This window comes from Phalangium opilio, unplaced genomic scaffold (genome assembly GCF_054372755.1).
Source record: "Phalangium opilio isolate 3A_F unplaced genomic scaffold, DU_Popi_V2 ptg000329l_1, whole genome shotgun sequence".
Lineage (NCBI taxonomy): Eukaryota > Metazoa > Arthropoda > Arachnida > Opiliones > Phalangiidae > Phalangium > Phalangium opilio.
In genome coordinates this window covers 13473977-13493706 of record NW_028324226.1, presented here as the reverse complement: position 1 = coordinate 13493706, position 19730 = coordinate 13473977, and positions in this window count along the sequence as shown.

Genomic DNA, 19730 nt, shown 5'->3' with positions numbered 1-19730 from the left:
CCGCAATTATAAAGGAATTCAACCGCTCAGCGCCTCAAAAAAAAACTTTTAGAGCAGACGGAATTTTTGGCGAATCAGAGACCAAGTTTGGCTTTGACTAATAAAATTTGTCTCGGAAAGTAGCTAGGCGCTTTCAAAGGCTAAGTTAGGTCTCCTTAGAGGATGGGGTGTGGGGTGTGCCCGATATAATACTCCTTGCCCTGCTTAAGTCTTTAGAAGGAATGTTGTCTGCTGCGAGTTCTACTGTTAACATTTATTAGTCTCGCTCAAAGAACTTGGAACATACGTATAAGCCCCATAGAATTACACATCAAATGTACGCTTTACGCGCCCGGTTTTTTCAACAAGTATACTTTATCATTCGACGGTGGTGCCATCTATGCTGGTGGTGCATAACTAGAATTTTCTATATTTTTTTGTTGAGAAAAACACTTTCTTGTGCTAATTTCAAAGTGTGCAAGTATAAAATGGGCAAAAAAATGTTCAATTGGGGATTGTAAAAATACACGGAAAAATAAAAATATTTCTTCTTTTTTTACTCCATTCAATTGACGAGTATGGTGTCAATGGGGGATGGACAAAAAAACAGATTATGGTGGTATTTAGAAGCAAGTAAATACAGACTGGTGTCCTTGTGGGATGGACAAAAATACCAGATAATGGTGTTGTTTAGAAGCCAGCAAGTACAGACTGGTGTCCGTGTGGGATGGAAAAATGACCAGATGATGGTGGTATTTAGAAGCTAGTAAATACAGACTGGTGTCCGTGTGGGATGGAAAAATGACCAGAGGATGGTGGTGATAGACGGACATTGGATCAATAGCCATTGTAAGTGGAATACAATTTTTGAAATTTCCGGGGAGTGTAAATGCTGTCCGGGAGACATTTGCTCCGATTTGCCAACTGCGAACGCGGTCCCCTGGTTTGTAACAACAAACAGATACGTCGAAATTAGAACCTCTCCGTGACATGTGTCACTCGGAGAGGTAAAAAAAATTTTCTTATGGTACGGATAAGGATGCAAATAAATAATTTCGGGGTATTTTATTGACCACCTCTTCTTGAATATTTAAATTGATATGATTAAAACTAACTATTTTGGTCAACAAATGTATGAAATAAGATACGATACACCGTTATAAACCAATACCGTTCTGATTTGAATCGCGCATTAATTAATATCAAGGTTTGAATCCGAGCATACCCCGTCTGCCGCCATTACTGTAATGTTGTAGTATATAAGAATCTCAGTTATCAATGCATTATAGCAATATCACATATTCCTGAACTTAGAAAAGTGAATCAACGCATTCACACTTGGGAAAATCCATTCAAATGTGATTAGTTGTAATATCTATTTTAATATTTCCACTATATCTCTTATAGTAAATATATTTTAATAATTCCACTTTTATACATTGCTTTAATTAGTTTCTTTACACAGCTCTACTTCTTGTTTTCATTTATCCCTAGTTTATTTTTGCATGTTTATTCTCTACTGGCGTCTCAAGTAGGCTACCACAAGAGGCCCGTGTAATTGTCCATAGTTTCATGTTGGGATGGCGTAGCTGTCAACGCTTTCGCCTCGCAGGAAGAGGATACGGGTTCGATCACGGACTGTGGCGCCGGGTGAGAATCTCGGTACAAATCCTTCTGCGTAGAGTTTGCAAGTTCTCTCCCCGCTTGTTAAAAGGAGTTTTCCTCCGCCGTCTAACCCGGTTTCTCCTTTCCATCAAAACTTGCAGAGGTTAACGGTAATAGTTAGTTTAGCGCGCTGTAGGTTAGCTGTGGCGTAGGGGCTAGCCACCATCCCTCTATGCATTGTGAAGGGACCCACCTGTAAATAAGCCACAGGCTTAGTGTGGAAATCGCTTCGTAGGCAAAGCTTAGATTATTTTTATTATATCTGAACTGGCCTCGCAATTAGGCCACTTAAAACGCCTAGTTAAAAGACCAATGTATCACCCCATTTATATTTTCCTGTTTATTCACGAAAGGCTAAGCATGCACCTCTTTTCACGGATAAAAGACAGTAAAATAGCAATATTATGGAAAAGGCGGTAATTTATGGTTAGTGGGCACAATGTAGCAATTCATACTATTTTCTCCATAATAGGTTTTGCTTTTCCACGTAGGGGGAATACTACTATTTTTACTTCTATCCTACTAAACATTTCCATCTATAAATAGGAATGAGTCTAAATATTATAGGCTTAGTTTTCACAATAAATAATATTTAGAAACACGATATTTAAAAACATTTTCATTACCGCGTCTATGCGCCCAAATTCATAAGCAAATGTAATAAATTCAGTTTCAGCAAAGCAAACGACTGATAATTATTTCGTCTCAAGCATTATAGATGGCGCCACCAACGAATGATAAAGTTACCGTTTAAAAAAAGTGGGCTTGGAAAGTGAAAAATTTGAGCGTGGCTGTGTAATTCTAGGGGCTTATATGTTCCAAATTCTTTGGTCTCGCTCACAACTGGAGGTATGGCGTCTAGATAAGAAATTTTTATCTCATGCTCGCTTTTATAGCCCCTATTGTCTCACTTTTTTAATATCTTACATATCACGCACGAGTATCCTTTCTGCTGGAACAGATTGTTAGATCATTAATATTTTTCTGAATAAGAACTTTCTTTAAGCTTTCAATTCCCCGATTTTCTGTTAAATATTCCCAAAAGGTAACCGGCGGTTCTGTAGGTCTTGGCTTCTCGTAAAGCCCCCCTTCTGACAGTCATTTATCATCCCCCTATTTCTTTGTATTACAAAAAGGTCCAAGTTAAGGTTTTTGGGCATATAAGGGTTAAGAAACTATTTTTTAGGCCATTTGAACTTTGATTTTTATCTTTTGTTATATTCTAAAAATTTATTGTTTTCAGACGGTTCGAGACTTGAGGTTGCCACTTAATGGCACCAGACTATTTTCGTCTTAAAGTTGCCACTTAACGGCACCAGACTATTTGCGTCTTAGGGTCGCCACTTAACGACACCAGACTATTCGCGTCTTAGCGTCGCCACTTAATGGCATCGGGAATACTATTCCCTAATTGCTCTCTCGGGTCGCCTTTGAGAGAGCTACCTTATTGGTTTCGGAGAAAAGACCCGCGAAAACGACATCAAGGGACATAGTCCAAAAAGAAAAAGAAGGCACACTTTGGAAGGAGAACTGGACCACGAAGGAAGCATGGTGTTCACCGCTTCAAAGAGGGACAACCGGGCTAGAGACTTAGCCATTTTGGTAGAAAGTCATGCTCCGAGACTCCAACTTTAATCGGCGAAGAAGGCATCCAGTACCTTTTTGTAGCCTGTTTGGAAGTCCCTGTGCGCGCCAATTAGTTAACTGCCGGGTGAATTTTGTGCGTCGACGGTTGCACTCAACGAAGTATTCCGCGAAAACGAGGGAGAGAGAGAGCGAGCGACGATTGGGTATCGTAAACCTTTGATTGAAACCGTACAATGTATATATATTATTTTTGGGGATAGTGTGTATGAATAATTTGGGGTCATTGTTTAAATATTTCTTTCTCATGTTTATGTTAATTTGGGGGTCTTTGTAAATATATAGTAAGAGGATTTTTTATTGTTTATCTATGTTATATCTTTGTTTGGCCAAGGCCTTCTGCTTTGGTTATTTTTGGTCATTCGATTAAATTCTATCATTCGTTTGGACACTTCAAACTTGTCCATTTCTTAAACTTATTCATACCCCTAGACTTAAGTTGAACCCACCTTTAGATTTCGAGAAGCCTCGAGCCTTATGTTAGCCCCTAGTAGGGAAACTTAACTTGTTTTGCAAAGCCAGGGAAAAGCGGTTACAGTTTTGTAAATTCTTCCATGAGCCTTAGAATTACATAAAATAAGCTAGGCTAAACATAAGAGGCAAAACTTTCGTGACATTGAAAAATTTGCGATTAAAATTAAAACATTTACTCAGGCCTTTGGTTTCAATATTTTTGTCCCACGTGTGTCATCTAAATTAAGAAGTAAATTTGTTTATTGAATATCGTGAAAAATTGATATATTTGTAGTAAAGGTTTTGCCCAGCAAGGTTAGCATTCCTAAAGGATTAGTTTTGCTTACGCTAAGGGGCGTAAGTTTACTATTGTGTAGAATTTGAATGTAGGACATAATCCCCCTGGACATAATCCTCCGTCAGGCAAGAAATGGACAAAATTCCCTCACGTAAGCGACAAATCCCCCGGACAATTTTCCCCGGAATGGATGTCGAGGACAAATTCCCCCCAAACTGAGATTGATAGGGAGGAAAATCTCTATTATATTAATTATATAAAATAGAGAAAAATATTTTGCAAAAAGGAGTAATGTTATATCGGAAGTAAATTTAAAATGTAATTTTTTGGAAAAGGCATATTATCAAAAAGATAGGCCGATATATCGGTGCATCCCTACTGAACAGCCAGAAACTGTTAAAGTTCTTATGGATCAAGTAATTATATTTCTTCAATTGTTGCTGACTGTGACTGCATGGCGAGAGGTCGTTCAGCAGTCTTCAACGATTAAAAACGTATATGCGATCAAAAATGACTCAAAAAATATTGACGTACCTTTTGCGTCTAAACGTTAACAAGAAACGCACGTCTCAGTTGAATTAAATGATGTACTTAAAGAGTTTGTCTCGAGATCAAGTGAGAGGAAGTCAGTTTTTGGAATAGATTGAGAAAATACAGGTCTTATCATTAACATATTTGTAATACTTATAAATAAAATATTTGAAGTTCTTCAATGTTTACTGTGTGCAGTTATGTAATAATCAATGGTGTTATGCGTTGATACCCAGTTACTTAGCTAGATATTTAGTGTGATGCACGTGATTTCATAAGGATATTGCAATCGTAAAGGGGACTGGTAAGAGTGACAACAACTTTGATTGTTCAAAAATCGTCGCACGATGACGGTTTTGAAGTTCAATATAAAGCAGAGTTTGAAGACGTGTATTATCATTCTAATCTCGTCATATCATTTTAATCTCTTTCTGAAAATGAAGATTTCGCATTGTTTGGTGGTCTCGTAGGAGAATATATCGTCCCTGACCTCCACCAGTTTCCGTATACATATACATGTATAGACAATGCTATAGCATCAACGGTTTTCTTTACAGTGTTGCAATTCTATTATTCTTTCACATAGAATCGTGGCTAATCACTGCCAGCTTCAAGTGAGAAAGGGTGTAGCTGCGCTAGAGCTTCAAATTATTGTAGCCATTAATTTTGGGAATGAATAGGTAGGCTAAAGACATATTTTATTTCCGTTTTTACTATTTTCTACGATTTAAGAAAAGAGAAAAGATGTATGCTAAACTAATAATGGCACCTTGTCGTATCATGGCCACTGTATCCCACGAGTATTGAGTTGGACAGGCATTTCTCAAGCTTGTGTGGCACTCTTTGTAACTTTATAGCGTATGCGAGACACTATATAGCCTTAGATCATTGTTGGCTGCTGTACAACCTTAGAACATTGGAGTATTGCAAAATGATTTTTGACCTTGTATGATTTTGGAGAGAGGTTAAGGTCGCTCAAGGTTAATTACGCTAGTGCAAAATATTATACACAACCTTCTCTACCATTGTGGGATTCTGCCCCCGCTCCACAAAAACGTTGGCACGCTCCTGAAAACCTTTCAACAGAGTTAGCTGATTTGAACGAATTCAACTTTTATTCACCAATTTTTGGTATTTCTGTTCCAGGTTAATACTACTCTAGAAGACTGTCAAAACCACGCGGACAGCAAAAATAAGAAATCATCGGTATTTGAAACTCTTTGTGCAGAAAAGGGCTACATTAGTAAGGTTTTTTCTAACAAAATGCTTTTGCTCACATTAAATTTATGTTTTTTCTTTTTATTGCACAAAAGTGAACTTCGCGCACCTTTAATCAGATAAAGCTAGAATTTGCGATAAATGTAAGAAAAGAATCACCTCGAATTTTTTATTTCATTTGAAAGGGCATAAGAAACGATGATTATTTCAAATTTTACACATGCATCCATCTTATTTATTGACGAAAACATCAGCAATAGTATATTTTCTTATAGATTTCTCCAAAGTCGACCAAATGTAGTTATAAGAAAACCTAGTTGAACATTTTTTTTTCACTATTTCGATTTGAAATACTCATTCGTTCTTTAGATGTTCTTTCCATTCAAAATTTAAACGAAAAGAGAATAAGGCCTTCAAATCTTCGTTATTCAGCGATTTCTAGATGTTTTCATGCTTGGTTTTATTACGGGTTCAACTTAAATCAATGGGCATGAAGAAAATATTCCAGTATCGCTGTCACTACCATAGTTTCCAATATCTACCATTAGAAAGCGGTAATTGGCATCACATAAAGCCATTAAAACTACACTAAAAGTCCCTTTATAATTGTAAAACAAGGATCCTGAATTAGCAGGACAGGCTATCACCACGTGCTTTCCATCCAATGCTCCGCAACAGTTTGGCAATTGCCAACGAACCCAAAACTCTCTGGCTATATCTAACCATTTCAAATGAGTTTGTGGCATCTTCAGGTAAACTGGTGAAAGAGCCTCCCATATTGCTCTGCAAGTTTCACGTAATATATTACAAACTGTTGTCTTTCCCATTCGAAATTGAAATGAAATACTAAGTTGGTTATCACCACTCGTCAAGTATCTCAAAGTCAAAGCTAAACGTTCTGCTGGACAAATTGCCTTTCGAAAATTTGTATTTTGTTTCTCTAACTTTGGTTTAACTAACTGCAATAGAAAATCAAACTGATCTTTGGTCATCCAGAAGAACCTAATAATATTATATTGCAGTTTAGAGTCAGCTATTGGATAAACTCAGATTATTCTTTTACGTAAAGTAGCTGTCGTCATCCCATCTCCTCATCTCTTGTATCAAGTTTGATTAATATCCTTGTTCTTTTCGTCTTCTGAAAATTTTTCTTACCCAAGTGAACGGAACCCTAGATCCCGAGGTGAGATTAAGCCACAAGGACTCTGAAGAGTTTTGTTATTTCCACGGAAACCTGGGTAAAACGTCTACCACGTATTGGCTGGATGGTCAGCTTAAAATTAAAGAACCAACCTGGAAATTTATCTTTAATGATAATCCTAATGAACAAAATAGTGTAGTGGCTTATTATAACACTTCCAACATTAAGGATATAAGGAACGAGCCCTTGCCAAAAATTAAGTTGTTGGTTACCAACAAAAAACAAACATTATGTTAACTAACATTAAGTTGGGTAAGAGTTTGAACTTGGGACAAATGCATCTTAAAAGTCAATTCAAAACCGCATTGCAAACTAAGTAAATACCAAGTTTTCAATTTAATTGTGTGTTAATTAAAAACCAATTTAAATCCATCTTGTAAGACTACCAAAAGCCAACTTAAAACCCAATATAAGCAACTTGGAATCATTAACAGTCAACTTAAAACCACAAAAATAAAATCACCTAAAGCCAACTTAAAACCACGGAGCTAGCTATTAAATACTAATGAATAGTAACTTTAAGTCAACCTATTATGTATGCTTATTACAATCTTACGCAACTATTTTAAAAACCACATAATTTTATGGTAAATGAACTTTATTTTTCCTTCAAACTTCGCTGAATATTTTTCTCCGTATTACTTGCTTCAATATTTTCAGTTTTATCTTTCAGTCCACGTTTTACCGTATTACATTTGTAGTTAATCACTCTGGTTACCATTTCATTGGTTATTTTATCTTTTGGGAATTTTATAGAAACATACTCTGTAAACATATTATCCTAAACTCCAGGTAATGCTAGGTTTTTAAAGCAACAGCCGGTTCCAATGGCGCCCCTGCTATGCTACCTTTTCTACACACGTCCAATTTTACCATCCCGAAGGCAGGAACCTTTGCCAAACTTAGCCAACTTAAACTGTCATCTTTAAGAGACGCCAATGAACCATCGCTTGCTTTTAATTATAGTTGATAGAAAAATACAGCTTTGGGTATTCCCTTTGTTCCCCTTTTTCCTTGAGCTGTGAAAGACTGAAGGTCCTCGTGACTAAATAGGGTTACCAGTATTGCCCTAATCATCTTTTTGGGTTATCAGTTCCGATTAAATCTATTGACGTTTTCTGCCCATCTGTCACTTTGACATCCATGCCAGGCACCAGATCAACCTAGAATTGCATAAGCAGATTTTAAACTTAGCACGAGCGCAAATAGTGACACAATCTTTACTTACCAAAATAGGCTTTTGTGGTTCAATGAAAAATCCCGTGTTATTGCTACCACTCTCGCAAGGAGATTCTTTGAATAGTGCTTGACATGCACTCTTATATCAAATAGTTTATTGAACAACATTTAAATTTGGGTACTTTTATAATGAAGACCTATTTATTGATATAGTCTCTCCTTTCCCTGATTCCATTGTAGTATCATTGCGCTATGTTATTAAAAACTTAATTTAAAAGATATAGCTTGACAAACGACAATAATAAAATCATTAAAGAACCTTACATCATAGTATTGGGGTTCATTTTCTTCGTTCAATATTTCATGGGGCTCTCGAAGAAAAGAGAAGGTTTTTTTCACCAATACCAGAGGAACTGTTAGTGAAATCGAACATTGAACAATAAGACTGCAGTCCAGAAAAAAACTGCTTTGGTTGCGATGCTGACTCGTTTGTGCTAGAATAGGAACATGATCCATCTGGCACGCAACCAGGTGCATTTTGATATAATTCTCATGGCTCTTCTCCAGAAAACATACGCTGCTTTTGCCGCGTTGTTGACTCATTTGTGCTATTAGTGACCTGCATAGGATAAGAACACGATGCATCTCGCCCGCAATTTGGTACATTTCCATTTTCACAAGGAATCTTCTGTGACAGCTCTGTAGTATTCATTACTCTGTTTGATTCACGGTTCAATTCAGGAACCACATGAATAGTTGCAGTACCAGTGGCAGGTGCTACATATCTCAGGTGTAACTGCAGTGCTGTTCGTGGGTAAAACTTCTTTACTATTAGTCGCTGTTACTTCAGTAAAATTTTAGGCTGATTTAGGTTCCATGCTCTCATTGTTATTCAATGTAGAGCCCTCAAATGTTTCGCAGATTTCCACACTAGAATCTCTTACAGTACTGTTAATGTGATCTTGAGACTTCTGTTATTCAAGAAGAGAGGGTGAAGCGGACTATCTAGTAATTTGGAATCATTTTACTAATTATAATATCTACCTCCATTTAGAAACATCGAGGAAATATTTCTGAATGTTTAAATATGAAAATAGATTTATATTTCTTCTGTAACTTTGAAATTGCACCCCGACCAATCGGGTAACGCTCTTACATAGAGCGAACCAAGGCAGGGCGTTACGCCGCTGATTGGCAGTGAAACCTTCCGTTCCGTATTGAAATCGGAACTTATTTTGATTTTAAAAGTCATTGGAAGTATTTCCTGGATTTTTCACTTTGCAGAAATTTTCACTTCACCTTCCCTTTAAAGCTAGGGGTCTTGCCCCATGTATCCAGTTTAACCCGCTCTTTCACAGCATCCGGGAGTTAAGAAAACCGGTCGAGAAAAATCATATGCTCTTTTTTTCCTAGTAGTAATAGAGACAAGTAAAAATATTCTAGAACCGATTTAAAAACCAAAGCTATACTTCCCGCGCTTAATTGATTTTTTTATAAAATTTAAGTTGAGAAATGGAAACTGAAGTTTTGGTGTTCTGCCTCACTACCAAAAAAATTGTTATTGTAAGAATGTATAAATTACGGCAGCCTAATAAAAAGGTTAGTGACATGTTGAAATTCGGAAACAAAATGATCTGAGCACTCCTATAGTCGCGGAGATTATCAAAGTTGGAAGACTTAAGTTGAACTTGGTTTTACTATATCAAATCTCGCCTTTTCAGTTTAAGTTTGGTTATGAGACAGTCCGCCGGCTTGACTATGTTAAGTCTCGCATTTTTAGTTTTAGTCTGGTTATGAGACAGTCCGCCGGCTTCTCTATATTAAGCCACGCATTTTCAGTTTTAGTTTGTTTATGAGACTCCGCTGGTTTTACTATATCAAGTCTCGTATTTTCGCTTTTAGTCTGGTTATGAGACAGTCCGCAGGCTTCTCTATATTAAGTCTCGCACTTTCAGTTTTAGTCTGTTTATGAGACAGTCCGCTGGTTTTACTATATCAAATCTCGCCTCTTCAGTTTAAGTTTGGTTATGAGACAGTCCGCCGGCTTGACTATGTTAAGTCTCGCATTTTTAGTTTTAGTCTGGTTATGAGACAGTCCGCCGGCTTCTCTATATTAAGCCACGCATTTTCAGTTTTAGTTTGTTTATGAGACTCCTCTGGTTTTACTATATCAAGTCTCGCATTTTCGCTTTTAGTCTGGTTATGAGACAGTCCGCCGGCTTCTCTATATTAAGCCACGCATTTTCAGTTTTAGTTTGTTTATGAGACTCCGCTGGTTTTACTATATCAAGTCTCGCATTTTCGCTTTTAGTCTGGTTATGAGACAGTCCGCAGGCTTCTCTATATTAAGTCTCGCACTTTCAGTTTTAGTCTGTTTATGAGACAGTCCGCTGGTTTTACTATATCAAATCTCGCCTCTTCAGTTTAAGTTTGGTTATGAGACAGTCCGCCGGCTTGACTATGTTAAGTCTCGCATTTTTAGTTTTAGTCTGGTTATGAGACAGTCCGCCGGCTTCTCTATATTAAGCCACGCATTTTCAGTTTTAGTTTGTTTATGAGACTCCGCTGGTTTTACTATATCAAGTCTCGCATTTTCGCTTTTAGTCTGGTTATGAGACAGTCCGCAGGCTTCTCTATATTAAGTCTCGCACTTTCAGTTTTAGTCTGTTTATGAGACAGTCCGCTGGTTTTACTATATCAAATCTCGCCTCTTCAGTTTAAGTTTGGTTATGAGACAGTCCGCCGGCTTGACTATGTTAAGTCTCGCATTTTTAGTTTTAGTCTGGTTATGAGACAGTCCGCCGGCTTCTCTATATTAAGCCTCGCATTTTCAGTTTTAGTTTGTTTATGAGACTCCTCTGGTTTTACTATATCAAGTCTCGCATTTTCGCTTTTAGTCTGGTTATGAGACAGTCCGCAGGCTTCTCTGTATTAAGAGTGGCGCCTTCAAGTTATACTCATGTTTTGAGACAGTGCGCCAGCTTTTCTATATGAAGTCTCGCTCATTCAAGTATTAGTCTTGTTATGAGACAGTCCGCCGGTTTCTCTAAGTCTCGCACGTTTAACTATGCAAGAGAATAACTTGAACGCGCCACACTTAATACAAAGTAGCAGGCGGACTGTCACATAACTAGACTAAAACTGAAAGTTCGAGACTTGATATAGAGAATCCGGTGGACTGTCTCATAACCAGACTAAAATTGAAACTGCGAGACTTAATATAGAGAAGCCGGCGGACTGTCTCATAACCAGACTGAAACTGAAAGTGCGAGACTTAATATAGTGAAGCCGGCGGACTGTCTCATAACCAGATTGAAACTGAAAGTGCGAGACTTGATATAGCAAAACCAGCGGAGTCTCATAAACAAACTAAAACTGAAAATGCGAGGCTTAATATAGAGAAGTCGGCGGACTGTCTCATAATCAGACTAAAACTGAAAATGCGAGACTTAATATAGAGAAGCCGGCGGACTGTCTCATAACCAGACTGAACCTCAAAATGCTAGACTTAATATAGATAAGCCGGCAGACTGTCTCATAACCAGACTAAAACTGAAAATGCGAGACTTAATATAGAGAAGCCGGCGGACTGTCTCATAACCAGAATAAAACTGAAAGTGCGAGACTTAATATAGAGAAGCTGGCGGACTGTCTCATAACCAGACTGAAACTGAAAGTGCGAGACTTAATATAGAGAAGCCGGCGGACTGTCTCATAACCAGACTTAAACTGAAAATGGATCGTCATGAGACAGTCCGCCGGATTCCCTACATTTCAGTATCTGATATTCATTATAAGTATTGTTATTAGATGTTTTAAGTGTCATTTGTTTTTATTTTATTCCTTATTTCAGTCCCTGACTTCCTTGGTTGTATCTTGTAATGAGACATTCCCCTGGCTCTCCCATAATAAGTCTATGACTTCCTTATTTTAGAACTCTAATCAGACAGTCCAATAGTTACGATATATTAAGCTTCGCGGGTTCTAAATGTAGACTTGTAATGGAACAATCTGCCGGCTGCTCTATTTTTGAGTTTCCAACGTCGTCGAGCTTGTTGGAATTTATCTGAATTGTATCTATATCATGTCAACGTTTGACGTCTTCAATTTGTTCCGTTTTTCATTCTAAACTTCTGTTATTTTACTTAAATGATATGGAAATGTGTGGTTTCCTTTAATGCCAATGGATAGCGGCATGCTCGTCAAGTCATCACGACTCCCACACTCTACGTGAACGGCCCAAAGTGTAGGATTTCGGTTGAAATAAAGGTTTAGAAAAACCAAATAATAACGAAACCTATTCTCCACTAAAGTTCCACGATTCTGCTGATGTAAATTTGAACTACAAGTAAAACTTTATTTAAAATTCCATTATATCTCAACAACTAACTGTAACATGTTAATTTACCCAGATTTAAATATAAATTTATCTTTATAAGCATGATTTTACAATAATATCAGAGAAAATGTTACGGATTATGGCTAATTTCATCTTTCCCTTATATTTAGATAAGCCTTCAAATCGTTCTAAAACATATATCTTTGCTCCTCTGTTATTATCGGAGATTAAATAGCAATGAACACTTTCGTTAAGTGCAGTCATTTGAAGCTATTTACCACTTTACGAAAGTCGCCAAAAGTGCGAGAGTTCGGTCGAATGAGGCCTCCGAATTAATTTTTCGATCGAATGGTTTGTAACCGCCGATATCGTGTCCATTTAGCCAGCCGATATCGTGTCCATTTCCCCAGCCTATATCGTGTCCATTCGCCAGCCGATATCGTGTCCATTCGCCAGCCGATATCGTGTCCATTTCGGCAACCGATATCGTGTCCATTTCGGCAACCGATATCGTGTCCATTTCGCCCGCCGATATCGTGTCCATTTCGCCCGCCGATATCGTGTCCATTTCGCCCGCCGATATCGTGTCCATTTCGCCCGCCGATATCGTGTCCATTTCGCCCGCCGATATCGTGTCCATTTCGCCCGCCGATATCGTGTCCATTTCGCCCGCCGATATCGTGTCCATTTCGCCCGCCGATATCGTGTCCATTTCGCCCGCCGATATCGTGTCCATTTCGCCAGCCGATATCGTGTCCATTCCCCAGCCGATATCGTGTCCATTCCCCAGCCGATATCGTGTCCATTCCCCAGCCGACATCATGTTCATTCGCCAGCCGATATCGTGTCCATTAGCCAGCCGTTATGTTGTCCATCCGCAAGCCGATTTTGCGTCTATTCACCTTGGGATTTCATAACCGTTTACCAGTTGATTTCGTGTCCATCCGCTTGCCGATTTTCTGACCGTTTGCTTGCAAATTTCGTGTCCTCTAGACTACCAATTTTGAGTCCATTCGCCAGCTGATTTTCAGACCGTTTGATTGCAAATTTCTTGTCCATTCGCTTACCGATTTTGTATCCATAAAGTGCATTTTGCAATCAACCGTAGTAAACGTTGGGATAGCAAGACACTTATCTGGGCGGACATTTCGCACTGTAGGGTAGGGTCTAAAGTCACAAATCAGGCGATCCAAAAAAACCGTCCAGCTAGTTAAAATTCGTACTGTCCCCGCAGTTGATTTTTGTTGCAGGGAATATAAGTTGCTTCCATAAAAATGGTTTTTTAAAGACTGCCTCGCTTCTTCACAAATTTTTACTATGCACTTGAATTTTTTAAGGATACATAAACTCTCACAGTAAATGGACCAAAATTCATTATATGCTCATTTAGACTTCTTTCCTTACTTAATTGGGTCAATCAAACTTAGTTTTTACATTTTTCTGATATTTCAGTGTATTATTTACTTTTCATAATTTGTTATTTTTAAAAGAATAACGTAACGAAAAATTACTTGTCTGATCGTTTCAGTATCCATTCAAGATTTAATCATTTCTATGGAAAAGGTAAAACCGGGTCTACAATAAGAAAATAATTTTTGCTTTACCCACCCACTTTAAACCGTATCTCGAGGGGCTTGACCCTGGCATAATTTCTTACACTTTAACCTAAATCCAAAAAGTCTTTTAAGGAAAATCAACTAGCAAACTTAAAATATTCCATAAAAACTATTTAAAATTTTAAAATAACGCCTATATTCATGAACCCCCCCCCCCCTGAAATGCCGAATTCCTTAAGAGAAAAACGGCAAGTGAAATTCCTCTTGACTCACTGCCCTCCTTCCGTTTTTTCTTTGATTTTTTTTAATTCTATTAGTTACCTCTGACCTTATTATTCTAGGAGAGCGGTCGCTCTCTTAGATAAGTCTTGATACTGCCTGTAATGCTAAAGGAGGATTATTTGATTGGCCGTAACTTTTTTCGTATTGTGTTCGCTGCTTTGAAATTTGGGCCCTAATTTTGTGGTTAAAATTTCAAAGAGATCCAACTAATAGTTAATTCTATAAAGAAAAAGTTGTTAAGGGTGGTTTTAGAATCCATAAAATTAATCAGACATTTGGTGAAAAATACTGTATTGTTCCATAGAGATAACATGGGATTTTTTTGAAAAATGACCTTAATTGGGATCGTGTATAAAGAAAACTATTCATTCGTTGCGTTTGGGAACCATCTTAAATGAAAGATAACAGTCCATAGATGTGCCTTTTCTTAGTTTCATTAAGATAAATTAAGCTTAAGTATTGATTTTTATCATTATTAACACATACTTTGACTTACGTTGTTTTGGGTATTGGAATTACGGCGTTTTACCACTGTTAGAGACACGCATTTTAGCCCTAATTTTTTATATTGGACTTTAAGCGTTTTTGTCGTGATTCAAGCCGTTAGAGGGATATTAAGCAAGAAAAACATGGCGTTTAAGCTCTTGTAGGTGCTTTGCCCGGGTTCTTGTGGGTGCTTGTAGGTGCTTATGGGTGCTTGTAGGTGCTTATGGGTGCTTGTAGGTGCTTATGGGTGCTTGTAGGTACTTGTGGGTACTTGTGGGTGCTTGTAGGTACTTATGGGTACTTGTGGGTGCTTGTAGGTACTTGTGGGTACTTGTTGGTACTTGTAGGTACTTATGGATACTTGTGGGTACTTGTGGGTGCTTGTAGGTACTTATGGGTGCTTGTAGGTACTTATGGGTGCTTGTAGGTACTTATAGGTACTTGTATGTACTTTTGAGTACTTGTGGGTGCTTGTAGGTGCTTGTTGGTACCTGTGGGTACTTGTGGGTGCTTGTAGGTACTTGTGGGTTCTTGTGGGTGCTTGTAGGTACTTGTGGGTGCTTTTAGTTGCTTGTGGATACTTGTAGGTGGTTGTGGGTGCTTGTAGGTACTTGTGGGTATTTGTGGGTCCTTGTGGGTACTTTTCGGTGTTTGTAGGTACTTGTGGGTGCTCATAGATACTTGTGGGTTCTTGTAGGTACTTGTGGATTCTTGTGGGTACTTGTAGGTACTTATGGGTTTTTGTAGGTGCTTGTGGGTTCTTGTGGGTGCTTGTAGGTACTTGTGGGTTCTTGTGGGTACTTGTGGGTACTTGTAGGTACTTATGGGTTTTTGTAGGTGCTTGTAGGTACTTATGGGTTTTTGTAGGTGCTTGTAGGTACTTGTGGGTGCTTTTAGTTGCTTGTGGATACTTGTAAGTGGTTGTGGGTGGTTGTAGGTACTCGTGGGTGCTTGTGGGTGCTTGTGGGTTCTTGTGGTTACTTGTCGGTGCTTGTAGGTACATGTGGGTGCTTGTAGGTACTTGTGGGTTCTTGTAGGTACTTGTGGGTTCTTGTGGGTACTTGTGGGTGCTTGTAGGTGCTTGTTTATACTTGTAGGTGCTTGTGGGTGCTTGTAGGTACTTGTGGGTGCTTGTAGGTGCTTGTTTATACTTGTAGGTGCTTGTGGGTGCTTGTAGGTACTTGTGGGTACTTGTGGGTGCTTGTAGGTACTTGTGGGTTCTTGTAGGAACTTGTGGGTTCTTGTAGGAACTTGTGGGTTCTTGTAGGTACTTGTGGGTGCTTGTAGGTGCTTGTTTATACTTGTAGGTGCTTGTGGGTGCTTGTAGGTACTTGTGGGTGCTTGTAGGTGCTTGTTTATACTTGTAGGTGCTTGTGGGTGCTTGTAGGTGCTTGTAGGTACTTGTGGGTTCTTGTAGGAACTTGTGGGTTCTTGTAGGTACTTGTGGGTCCTTGTAGGAACTTGTGGGTTCTTGTAGGTACTTGTGGGTGCTTGTAGGTGCTTGTTTATACTTGTAGGTGCTTGTGGGTGCTTATAGGTACTTGTGGGTACTTGTAGGTACTTGTTGGTACTTGTGGGTGCTTGTGGGTGCTTGTAGGTACTTGTGGGTTCTTGTGGGTACTTGTGGGTGCTTTTAGTTGCTTGTGGATACTTGTAAGTGGTTGTGGGTGGTTGTAGGTACTCGTGGGTGCTTGTCGGTGGTTGTAGGTACATGTGGGTGCTTGTAGGTACTTGTGGGTTCTTGTAGGTACTTGTGGGTTCTTGTGGGTACTTGTAGGTGCTTGTGGATACTTGTAGGTGCTTGTGGGTGCTTGTAGGTGCTTGTGGGTGCTTGTGGGTACTTGTGGGTACTTGTGGGTTCTTTTAGGTACTTGTGGGTGCTTGTAGGTGCTTGTTTATACTTGTAGGTGCTTGTGGGTGCTTGTAGGTACTTGTGGGTGCTTGTAGGTGCTTGTTTATACTTGTAGGTGCTTGTGGGTGCTTGTAGGTACTTGTGGGTACTTGTGGGTGCTTGTAGGTACTTGTGGGTTCTTGTAGGAACTTGTGGGTTCTTGTAGGAACTTGTGGGTTCTTGTAGGTACTTGTGGGTGCTTGAAGTTGCTTGTTTATACTTGTAGGTGCTTGTGGGTGCTTGTAGGTACTTGTGGGTGCTTGTAGGTGCTTGTTTATACTTGTAGGTGCTTGTGGGTGCTTGTAGGTGCTTGTAGGTACTTGTGGGTTCTTGTAGGAACTTGTGGGTTCTTGTAGGTACTTGTGGGTTCTTGTAGGAACTTGTGGGTTCTTGTAGGTACTTGTGGGTGCTTGTAGGTGCTTGTTTATACTTGTAGGTGCTTGTGGGTGCTTATAGGTACTTGTGGGTACTTGTAGGTACTTGTGGGTACTTGTGGGTACTTGTGGGAACTTGTGGGTTCTTGTAGGAACTTGTGGGTTCTTGTAGGTACTTGTGGGTGCTTGTAGGTGCTTGTTTATACTTGTAGGTGCTTGTGGGTGCTTGTAGGTACTTGTGGGTGCTTTTAGGTGCTTGTTTATACTTGTAGGTGCTTGTGGGTGCTTGTAGGTGCTTGTAGGTACTTGTGGGTTCTTGTAGGAACTTGTGGGTTCTTGTAGGAACTTGTGGGTTCTTGTAGGTACTTGTGGGTTCTTGTAGGAACTTGTGGGTTCTTGTAGGTACTTGTGGGTGCTTGTAGGTGCTTGTTTATACTTGTAGGTGCTTGTGGGTGCTTATAGGTGCTTGTAGGTACTTGTAGGTGCTTGTAGGTACTTGTAGGTGCTTGTGGGTACGTGTTGGTGCTTGTAGTTACTTGTGTGTAATTGTGGGTGCTTGTAGGTTTTTGTGGGTGCTTGTAGGTTTTTGTGGGTGCTTGTAGGTACTTGTGGGTGCTTGTAGGTACTTGTGGGTACTTGTGGGTGCTTCTAGGTACTTGTGGGTGCTTTTAGGTACTTGTGGGTGTTTTTAGGTACTTGTGGGTGCTTGTAGGAGCTTGTGGGTGCTTGAATTTACTTGTGGGTACTTGCCCGGGTACTTGTGGGTGTTTGTAGGTACTTGTGGGTGCTTGTAGGTACTTGTGCGTACTTGCCACGGATGCTTCTGGGTGCTTGCCTCGGGTGCTTGCAGGTACTTGCCCCGGGTGCTTGCAGGTACTTGCCCCGGGTGCTCCTGGGTGCTTGCCCCGGGTGCTTGCAGGTACTTGCCCCGGGTTCTTGCAGGTACTTGCCCCGGGTGCTCCTGGGTGCTTGCCCCGGGTGCTTGTAGGTACTTGCCCCGGGTGCTTGTAGGTACTTGCCCCGGGTGCTTGTAGGTACTTGCCCCGGGTGCTTGTAGGTACTTGCCCCGGGTGCTTGTAGGTACTTGCCCCGGGTGCTTGTAGGTACTTGCCCCGGGTGCTTGTAGGTACTTGCCCCGGGTGCTTGTAGGTACTTGCCCCGGGTGCTTGTAGGTACTTGCCCCGGGTGCTTGTAGGTACTTGCCCCGGGTGCTTGTAGGTACTTGCCCCGGGTGCTTGTAGGTACTTGCCCCGGGTGCTTGTAGGTACATGTTCCGGGTGATTGTAGCTACTTGGTCTGGGTGCTTGTAGGTACTTGCTCCGGGTGCTTGCAGGTACTTGCTCCGGGTGCTTGTAGGTACTTGCTCCGGGGGCTTGTAGGTACTTGCCCCGGGTACTTGTTGGTGCTTGTGAGTGCTTGTAGGTACTTTGCCTCCTCCATAGGATTAACATTACACTAAATTTTGGAAGCTCGTAACTCTGGTTATATAACAGATACGGGGATATCCTTTGATTATGTAATAGTCCTATTTGTCCCTTCCCTCCTTCGTTAACACTTGCTCCATAGGATACTCCATATACGGGAAAAACCTGGAAAACTCAGGGAAGTATCTGGGGAAAAGCCTGGAAATTTCAGGGAAATTTGTTTTCCAAAAGTTGAATGAAGCTTGTTATGGAACATATGTTATAAACTCATGGTTTTAGTTATATAAAGTTATACCAAGAAGCGATACTACTAGGGAGAAGGTATAAGATGCCTAAGTATTCGCGCGCCATAGTCCCAGTCCCACTTTCAAAATACAAGGGGGGACGTAAAAGGAGGCCAGGCTATTTCGCCTCTCCTCAGTCGGAAAGTACGTAGGTTTCGTCATTCGCTTCGCGTTTACGTGAGTTTTCTGGTCCGTGACCAAATAAGCATTTTTTAAACTGGACATTAGGCCAGCGACTTTCCTGACTTGGAATAAATAAACTGGTCCGTGACCATTGACCAGAGCACGTCGTCTGCTAAACTAAAGAAGTGGATAATTAAAATATTAGAATTTTAATGTGTGGAGTCTGATTACCCTTGAACTTTCTTAGTAGTCTCGTGGACCACTGACCCTCCCCCTCCGATTTAATTTTTGAACTGGACCAGGCAATTTTTAAACAGGTCAATTGCCCTGTGTAACCGCCTTGTTTCCCACGCTGGCGCGAGTTGCTTTGCGTTGTCGTGTGCGTGATGGAGTTGGCTATGCCTGGAGTTCCAACCTTGAAGGAGAGAGGAATGGAGTAGAAACCCCCATACCTATAGCGTTGCCTGTGTAGTGTGTACCCCCACCTACGGCAACATAGTCTTCTCAGCGTTCTCAGCGGTTAGGTAGGGTCGTACTGGACGAAATTGTAAAGGGCGCTCCCTCTATCTTCAAAATAGAAGCTAGTTCTCATACAAATAAAATGGCGCTCCGTGGCAGCACTTAACAATCGCCTACCGAAGGGTAGGGGCGTGCGCGAGATACATAGGGAGAGATACGGTGCCGCAGGTCGCCCATCATCATTTCAAATCCATCTCAACTCCCTTATCCCTGTCCCAACCCCCGCGACTTCCAACCACTAGCATAGCCCACTCGATCACGCTCTCTTTTCCCCAGCTACATAT